The sequence below is a fragment of the Nannospalax galili genome, unplaced genomic scaffold, assembly GCF_000622305.1.
Source record: "Nannospalax galili isolate Female #2095 unplaced genomic scaffold, S.galili_v1.0 scaffold432, whole genome shotgun sequence".
Lineage (NCBI taxonomy): Eukaryota > Metazoa > Chordata > Mammalia > Rodentia > Spalacidae > Nannospalax > Nannospalax galili.
This window is the reverse complement of record NW_008331138.1, coordinates 631,878-641,539: the sequence shown is the minus strand read 5'-3', so window position 1 is coordinate 641,539 and position 9,662 is coordinate 631,878. Positions and strand designations below refer to the sequence as shown.

The 9,662-nt window shown below is 46.0% G+C and overlaps 1 protein-coding gene across 1 annotated transcript in view; it reads right to left on the bottom strand.

Moving 5' to 3' along the window:
* Positions 1–9,656, bottom strand: part of Arhgap35 (Rho GTPase activating protein 35) — a 142,508-nt gene extending 132,852 nt beyond the window's left edge. The window contains exon 1 of the mRNA XM_008821933.3: positions 9,517–9,656. The gene's annotated coding sequence lies outside the window, so the exon portion shown is untranslated. The remainder of the gene's footprint in view (positions 1–9,516) is intronic.
* Between the last annotated feature and the right edge of the window lie 6 nt (positions 9,657–9,662).

Genomic DNA, 9,662 nt, shown 5'->3' with positions numbered 1-9,662 from the left:
TATATATATATATATACTTAAGTGCTAGTTTAAAAAAAAACATTTAGAGTTTCTTCTTTAAGTTTATAAATATCACTATAGTTAACATCTTCATATACAATCTTAGTTTGCATCTCTACTTCCTAGCCCATACAAAATAAAGCAAGTAGCCAGGTAAGGGGGCGCTGGCCTTTAATTCCAGTACAGGTGACAGAGGAAGGAGCATCTCTGTAACATTGAGGCCAGCCTGGTCTACATCTTAACCAGTTCCAGGCCCGCTGGGCTTACAAGGAGACCCTGTCTCAAAAACAAACACACAAACAAAAAACAAAAAACCAGACTACAAATCAAGAGCCCAGTGCAGTGGTACATACCTGTAATCCCAGTACTTAGGAGGCTGAGGCAGGAGGATCTGGAGTTGGAGGCTAGCCTGAGCTACACAGTGAGATCCCTGTCTCAAAATAAGATAAATTTTTAAAAATTATAAAGAAAACGGGGGGCTGGATATGGCTCAGTGGTTAAGAGCACTGGCTGCTCTGATGGAGGACCTAGGTTCAGTTTCCATCAAGGAGACCTGACACCCTCTTCTGGCTTCCTTGGGCATTTCATGAATGTGCTGCACTTACATACATGCAGGCAAAACACTCATAACACATAAAAATTTATTTTTAAAAAATTTTGGTCTTGGCCAGGTGTGGTCATGCACACCTTCAATCCCAGCACTCGGGAGGCAGAGGCAGGCAGATCCCTGTGAGTTCAAGGCCAGCCTGGTCTCCATGGTGAATCCAGGACAGCTAGGACTACAGGGAGACCCTGTCTCAAAAAGACCAAAAAAAAAAAAAACAAACCTTTTAAGACCCTCAAAGTTTCTAATGGATTAAGAAATACAAAAAATAGGAGCTGGCAAGATGGCTCAGGGAGTGAAAGTGCTTGCCATCAAGCCTGATGACCTGAGTTCAAGTCCTAGGACCCACATGAAAGAAGGAGAACGGACTACGTCTGATCTCCACGCACATTATATATGCTATACACACACACACACACACACACACGCCAAATAATAAAGCAATAAAAAAAAAAAAAAGAAGAGGAAAAGGATAGTATACCATATGTGATGGCACATGCGTGTAATCTCAGTAGTTGGAGGTGAAAGCAGATTGTCACCAGTTCCAGTCTAGCCTGGAATACAGATTGAATCTCTATCTCAAACCCACCACTAAAAAGTTAAAAAAAAAAAACTTAGAACTGGCACACAATAGTGCAAATGTCCCTCATATACACATCCATCATAATTTCGTCTCTAAGGCACCACTACTATTTTTCAGAGTTTTCTGTGACTCTTGGCTGACTTGACATGCACGTGCCAACAGCCGGGACCCACTCCTGTAGCCATCAGAAACCTTTCTTCCTTTTTCCTCATTTATCAAATGTTTTCTCTGCATTCAACTGACCAATGAGAAGACATTTCTTAGAGATCAGCAGCATTCAGAAGACATACAAATGATTTCGCTGAAAAGGTTATCTTACAAGCAGCATCCCCAACTTTCTGTACCAATTTAATAGGTATTTCTAAAAAATGAAGACCCGGAGATTCTTCCCATCACCAGGTGTTTAGAGCCACCATTCCCACTGATGCAGTTCTCTTCGCTTGACAGCCACTCTAGCTGAAGATGCAGATTTCAAAAATCTAATAACCTTGCATTAATGCAGGGCTGACTTTCATTTGTACACAATCAATTTGTCACTGAACAAAGAATACTTTTTAATTACCTATAGCAATTAACAGTGATCATTTTCCTTTGTCTCATGCCTAAGCAGCACAGGCATGAATCCATGATGAATCCTTGGTTTTGCCCTTTCGTTTAAATGCAGATAAGAAAAGGTTCAAAGGGCTGGAGAGATGGCTCAGCGGTTAAGAGCACTGACTGCTCTTGCAGAAGACCCGGGTTCGATTCCCAGCACCCACATGGCAGCTACGAATTGTCCTTAACTCCAGTTTGAGGGGAATCCGAAGCCCTCTTCTGACCTCTGTGGCATTGCATGACACGGGTGCACTCACATACATGCAGGCAATACACTCATACACACAAAATAAAAATAATAAAATATTTTTTTAAAAAGGTTCAATGCAACTAACTGTACATGTATTTTAAAGTTTTCTGTACTTGGTAAGGCTCTGTATTAGCCGCAGCTGGCTGGCATACTTTCACCTCAACATTTGTTTTTCAAACCACAACTCAGTTAATAAGTAATCACAGTGAGCTGGACTGCAAGATGGCTCAGTGGGAAAAGGCACTTGCCACCAAGCCTGATGACCTGAGTTCAATTCCCAGGACCCACATGGTAGAAGAGAACTGATTCCCACAAGTTGTCCTCTGACCTCTGCATGCACACCATGGCAATTACATATCTAAACACAAACATGCACACAAGTAAATGAACAAATGTAATAATCAGAATGCATACCCTACAAAAAGAGTTCAAGAACAGTTTTTTTCTAGCTACACAGCTATACATTTCTATATAATTCTAAATGTTTTTACTTCAAGTGATTGATTACAATGCTGGAGATAGAGCCCAGGGCCTTCTCCATGCTACACACACAAAAAAACTCCCACTGAGGGGCTGGAGATATAATGGCTCAGAGGTTAAGAGTGCTGGGTGCTCTTGCTGAGGGCCCATGTTGGGTTCCCAGCACCTACATGGTGGCTAACTGTCCTTAACTCCAGTTCCAGGAGATCCGATGACCACCCTCTTCTAGCCTCCACAGGTATTTTATATATGGTGCACTTACATACATGCATGCAAAATGCTCAAGACGCATAAAATAATAAGTAAATAATTTTTAAAACACCACTGTGCAATACCCTCAGCTCCAAATTTTTATTTTTCTAATTATAAATTGACAAATTGTAGTTGCAAATATTCTATCTATATTTTTCCAATTGCCTAAAGAATAGTATCAAAAAAAAAAAAAAAAAAAAAAAAAAAAATTTTAACTTGACTGGGTCTGAGACCTGGTGGTAGAGACATGTTCAACAGCATGTGTGAGATCCTGGGCTCCTTCCCAGCACCAAAGAACTCTCCATCAGGAGCTACTTAAATATCTTTCTGTTTGCCAAAGAAAACACAGATTTAAGGAGTCACTGCTGACCAAACATTTGTACCTTCTGTCTGTTAGGCTCACTTGTTTTTGCATATTTTTGTTATACCTGGATGTGAATCCAGATCAGATATAAGCTGCTCAACTTTTCCAATATGCTGACTGGACAACAAGGTAGAGCAGGAGCCAACTAATATAATCCCTTCATTTTACAAAAAGTGAAAGTTATTTGGCCCAAGTCACATAGCTAGTAAGATAGAGGGGGCCAGGATGGGAGTTTCCCCAATACTTTTCCTACTTGGTTGGTATCTTTGAGACAGGGTGGCCTTGAACTCAGTTAAGGTTTGCCTTGAACTTGATTCTCCTGCCTCTACTTCCCGAGTGCTAGGACTACAGGTACCACCATACTCAGCTCCTTCAATATTTTTCATTATATGGTAAGCTTTCTCTCAGTTGTTCAATTTTAATTACCAACTTACTACAGTGACCAGAAGAGGTCAGCTTCCAAGTAAGCAGCAGACCCAAGGAGAACAGAGGTATGAAGATGCTACAGATGTGTAATGCAACAGTCACCACTACTGCAAAGTCTACAACACAGTCATGTTCCTTTCCTTCACAAAGGAAGGTGAAGGAAATAGGCAAGTTTGGCTAGTCTCAACAAAAATAAGTACTACCTTCCCATGATGATGCTTCATGACTGAAAGTACCTAGTTCTCCATTAAGATGACAGTTTAAGGGCTGGAGAGATGGCTCAGCAGTTAATAACACTGTTCTTGCAGAGGACCCAGATTCAGTTTCTAGCACCCACAGGGTAGCTAACAACCATTCATGACTCCAGTTCCAGGGCATCCAATGCCCTCTTCTGGCCCCCACAGGCATTGCACACATGTGGTACACATACAAACATGCAGACAAAACACTTATACACATAAAAATTAAATTACATTAAAAATTAATGAATTTAAAAATAATTAAATGTTTTGAAGATGCTACTTAATGGTGTTTCTCAATATCAGAGACATAGACATTAAAGTCACATTGACAGGTGCCCAGTTATTTATAGATGAAGTCTAATAAAGCATTATATCAAAATTTAAATAGAAATAAACTTTCCGGAAGATGAACATGAATGATTTGTTTGCATTTCTTAATACCAGCAATTCAAGTACTTCAGACCATTGCTATTTGAGAGCCTAGATCAACAATGACTCAGCTTGAAAAATTCCATATCGTTTTTTAAAAGAGGTAGGTATATGGCTGAATTATGTAGCTAATACATCTGGATAGCCCATTCCCCAAATTAGAAACTAATTTCCACGTGAATGGCTGAAAAAAGTGGCAGTGTCTGTGTTCTACTAGGAAAACAAAACAAAACAAAATCTAACAACAGTTCACTTTCCTCCAAACTCAGGAAAAGAGCCTCATTCCAATTCTGGTTTGGGCAAGGAGGGAAGGCAAGAGGGGAATGAAAGCACAGCATCAGGAGCCCAACCCTAGTCCCAGCTCTAACACAGTGATACCAGATAAAGAGTCTACTACCAGGGCTAGACAACACACCAGACTTCAGACAGGAACGAACAGCCTAGAGAAGCAGTCTGTACCCAATTCTAATTAATTAAGACAAGGCAGAAGGGGCCCTGCCCCTATGTCCAATATTCTTCCACTACAGCAGAAGCTTACAACATCACCCAGGAAACTGATTTTCACACTCACTTCCATGGACCTCAAGGGGCCAAAGGAGGCATTTCTCCTAGATGCCTTCCCTCTTCAAGCAAAGAATCTCAGTCCTATCTATCTTGCATTTTATGAGTAACAGAAATTCAAATGTCACACATATTAGATAAATTAGGATAGTGTTAGCTAGTTGTGGTGACACAAGCCTGTAATCCCACCACTTAAGAGGAGGCAGGAAAATGAGTTCAAGGCCAGCCTGAGCTACATAAGACTGTCTCAAAAAACAGAAAACAAAAGACACTGTTTTGTCAGGTGGCTAATGACAACAATCCTAGCAGGTCACAAGAAGGCCTTCCAAGAGGCCACAGTCCAGCAGACCAAGAATGGAAAAGCAGCCCCGACTAGATGGCAGCAGAGGCCTTCTGATCCTCCTAGCTCCAGCTTGGAGGACCTGATCTGCCTCCTCATCTCTCAAGACTGACCACACAGCCCACTGAGGCTGCAGCTCTCCTTCACTGTGCAACACTCACCCTTCCCAGACTGTCCTGTCCCTAACATCTGCACCAGGCCTAGAGACCTGCACTTGGCAACTTCTTCCATCTGCCTGCTATGAAAAGCAACGATGGATTTTGATTTGTTATTGTCCCAAGGTTTCGTCAAGCCAATAATAAGGAGGGGCAGGGAGAGGAGACATAGGCAAAAAGAAAGAAAGATTGGTTTTTAGGGAGAGACACTAAGAAAGGAAGGGAGGAACTTTGATCAGCCTCCTTCTAAAAATCCAGGCAGGGCAAGAGCCCTTAAAGACACGTTAGTGCGTTGGAAGAAGTTGTCTGCTGCCATCCTGGCTTCACACTCCACTCCAACTGGCACAGGAACTGTTCCAGAAGGCCAAGGCTACCACCTCACATTACTGTAGCACCCAGATCCATCACAAAAGCAAATGTCAATCCCAGGAATGGAGCCTCCACTACCATCAGAGAAATCTGACAGTTTCTGGAACATCAGTTACAGCTTAGGAAGGAAAATCAGTTCTTTGTTCTTTCTGTCGCCTCTCTTCCTATTATGTAAACCTTGGCTTTGAGCATGCAGAAACTTTTTATGCTGCCAGTGATGTGAAGACTCAGGAAACACAAATTAATTGGTACTGCATACACAGTTGCTCCTATTCTTAATTAGCCATCACCTGCACATTAAAAATAAAAAACAAACCAACTATTTTCACTAACATGGAGAACACAAACTCTAAAATAAATTCAGTGGGTTAATTGTGATGAGACCAAAGATTCACCACTGGAAAGGAACCAAAATTCTTTAAGTCAATAATGGTAAAAAAAAAACAATGCTACACATAGATCATCAAAATTCCCAGACTCTCCTTGTCAGAATTTAAAGTCCCAAGGCTGGGGGTGTAGCTCAGGGGCAGAACAAGCCAAGCATGCACATGAGTTACAACTACAGTACAGTACAGGGGTGGGGGGGGGCTGGACAGACAACAAATCCAGGAAATCTAAAGTCCCAGAAGTTAGAACACCCATATTATGCAGCCCCCTCCACTGTCCATGATACACAAATGCCGTAACATGTGATGAGTCAATGGTCTAATTCTGTAGATGACAGTGAATGCTTTTTATTTCAAATGTGTTCACACAGAACTATTTCTAAATGAGTGATGAAATAAACAGTCTGATCATAGCTCAGTTAAGAAAGAAAGTCCTTCCAGTAAATGTGCCTTCACAGGTGGATAGCTGTTTTAATATGCAATTGCCCTGAAAAGGGGGGGGATAAAACAAATAAACATAGAACATGCCATAGGTCCTTCCTCCCAAGTTAAAGAAGGAATATAGTCAGATTGGTCAGATGGTGCTTTTGCAAAAAAAAAAAAAAACCACCTCTACCTCTGAATGAATTTCAGAAGAATATAGCTCAGGAAAGGTAGAGAAGGTGCAGTTCAGACAAACCCAATCCACTTACATCAGTCAGTGAGCACCTCTAACTGTAGGTCCCTCAGAATGTCTGGGGAATGGTAGGTCCCCTGCACATCAAGGAGCCCTAGAACCCAGCATGGATCTGTTCAGAGGCACTGGGCTCCTGTGGCTGAGAGTGCCTGCAATTCCAGAGGGCAGAAATCTGAGTGACACTTGGCACTCTCTCTTTCAGCAACAACCGCAAAGTGCTTTCCAAACCTAGGACTTCACCATTTTGAAGACCAGGAAGCTGGAATCTTGGGGGGGTGGGGGGGATGGCAGAAGTGAAAAAGAAATTCAGCCCCTCCCCAAGGTCACAGCACAAACCAAAGGCAGTCAGGGAAGGCAAGAGTACTGCTTTTGTAGGCCCAAGGCAGTAAACACCAAGTGTGGTCATAACACCCCCAGGAACCAGCAGAACTTGAGAACTGGCATTTCCCGTAGCCGGTAGTAAAACAAGAATATGACTTGTCAGGTGGGAAAAAAAAAAAAGACAAAAAAGCATACTCCTAAGTTCTCTCCCAGGAGTGCTGGCTTAGAGGTGCAGGGAGAGAGTACAACTGAGTATCTACAACTGCTCAGAGAAGGGAAGGGAAGCAAGAACTAGAAAAAAGAGCCTGGAGCAGCTGCAGTCCCCTTTCCCAAGGACACAAAGCTGTGAAACCTGGAGTGGGAGCAAAGAGAGCACAGGGGAGAAAACAGGGCAACTGACAAATGTTCCCCACCACCCTGGTACAAGTTGGAGAAATGGGGAGACACTCCCAGACTGCAGAGTGGAAATCAGTCAGCCCCCCACCCCCTACCCCCTACTGCAGATCTCAGGAGGACCCTGGAGACAAAACCTACAAGGTTTAAGGCTCCAGAGAGAATCTGCAGCCTGGATCTGCACCTAGAGAACCAGGGTCCAGCCTAGCCTGGCCAATGCTGAGGGATGCAGAACAGGAAAAGATAGGCTTGAAGGAGGATGTCCTCAACAGGGAACCTGTGTGCACCGAGTCGGGAAACCTTGAAAACGAGATGTGATTAAGAGCTAAGTGGAAGTGAGGGAACCTGAGGGGGTAGAAAAAGGCAGAAAACCAAGAGGAAGGCAACAGGCCAAAGAGGAAGAGAACTGGGAGAGAGGGATCAAAAGGGAAGGCTCATCTCTCCAAGAACTGGGCGGCTCCAAGAAAGGGAGGCAGGAATAAAGGAATGGTTAAGAAGACCAGGTTCGAATGAGAAGGATTCAAAAGGAGGCAAGAGGTAGGGCAGAACAGGGAAGGTAAAGTCGGACTGCTGGGTCTGGGGCGAAAGGCTGAATGGAATGGGGAGGAGTCAGTGGGAGAACTTCAAATGCAGAGGGACCAAAGATGGGACACAGTCACAAGGAGATCAGGTTCACTTCAAGAGGGGCAGCAATAGGAAAGTTAAAAATGGATCCCAAAAACATGCAGGCAAGTGGACAGCTCCAAAAGGGGGCACTGAAATAAAGAGAATGGAGCAGAAACAAACAAATGAGGGGAAAAGCAAGTGGAAAAAGGTTCCAGTCCACGGGATGCAGAATGGGAAGCTGTGGGTGTAAGGGGTCCGAGTTATCCCATCAGCAGAAGCCCTAGGAGCAACGGGGAGGCAGGCAGCAGGTCCCAGGTGGAAAACTTAAAGAAGAGACTTAAAGAGGGGCAAATGAATGGAGCAGGTCAGAGGAGCACTGAAATAAGGGTGGGGGAAGAGATGGAGCCTCAGAGAGAGCAGGGGGCAAAGCTGAAGTCCGGGAGAGATGAAGTTAGGGTTGGGACAGTGGGCAGGGAAGGCAAAGGCAGAAATGAGACTCCTGGAGGGTCAAAGAAGGGGAAAGGCCGAGGTGGAAAGCCAGGCACTGCGGGGGAGTGCATGCAAGACCAGAGACAGGGCATCGGGCAAGTTGGCAGGGAGAAAGGTCTGGAAGAGTAAAGGAGCTGAAAGCAAACCGGAGCAAGGACTGAAAAGGGAAGGAAGCACTGGGCATCTAGATCTGTGAAAGGTCGGAGAGGAAGCCGAGGGGTATCCCAAGGAGGACGCAGAAGGTTCTGTAATAGGCCGGGGCAGAAATGTGGGGGCATCTGGGCCCAAGAAGAGACAGAATCAAGTCCAATGCAAAAGAGACCCGGGGGGCAGCAATGCCCACACCAACAGGAGTCTAGGATGGCCCTCCACGGAGGTGGAACCGCAGGTCCTAAAGGGACAGCTCCTTGGGGTGCCATTGGTTCACTGACACAAGAACAAGAGTAGATCGGCCAAAGAGGGGACCAGAGACCCCAAGAGCGATACAAACAAAATCCCACACAAGGATCAAGCCTCTCCAAAGTGGTGTCAGAAGGGATACAGGGGGTCGGAGAAAAGGAGGTGGGTCGTCCCAGGAGCAAAGCCAGTGACTCCAGGAGGCGACGAAGGGCATGACTTGGGGGGAGGGAGGTTCAGAATTGGGAGCCTGGAGGCTCGAGATGGGGGTGAGACACCGAGACTGCCCCCCTTACCAGGTCGTGGGGGGGATGTGTGAAGCAGTCGCCGGGACTGCAGGGCTGCGGGGGACACTGGAAAGTCCGAAGGGCAAGGCGGGCCGCGCGGGCCCGGCCCGGGCGTGCAGCGGCGGGGACGGCGGGGCGCTGGTGTGTGTGGGGGGGGGCTGCTCCCTCCCCTCCCCCTCCAGCTCCTCCATTGTTCGCGGGCTCCGGGCCCCGCCGTCCCCGCCTTTCCCCCCACCCTGGGATCCCGCAGCGGGGCGGCGCCCCGGCGCCTCGCTCGTCCCCAGATTCCCTCTGCCAGCTCCACCGCACTTACCCGCCACGGGGGCGCCCTCAGTGCGGCCCCGGCCTCCGTGATCCCGGCGGCCCCGGCGCCATGTTCCCCTGGCGACTCGTTTCTGAGGCAGCTGAGGCGGCGGCGGCGGCGGCGGCGGGGGGCCGGGCGGACCCTCCCTCGCGGGC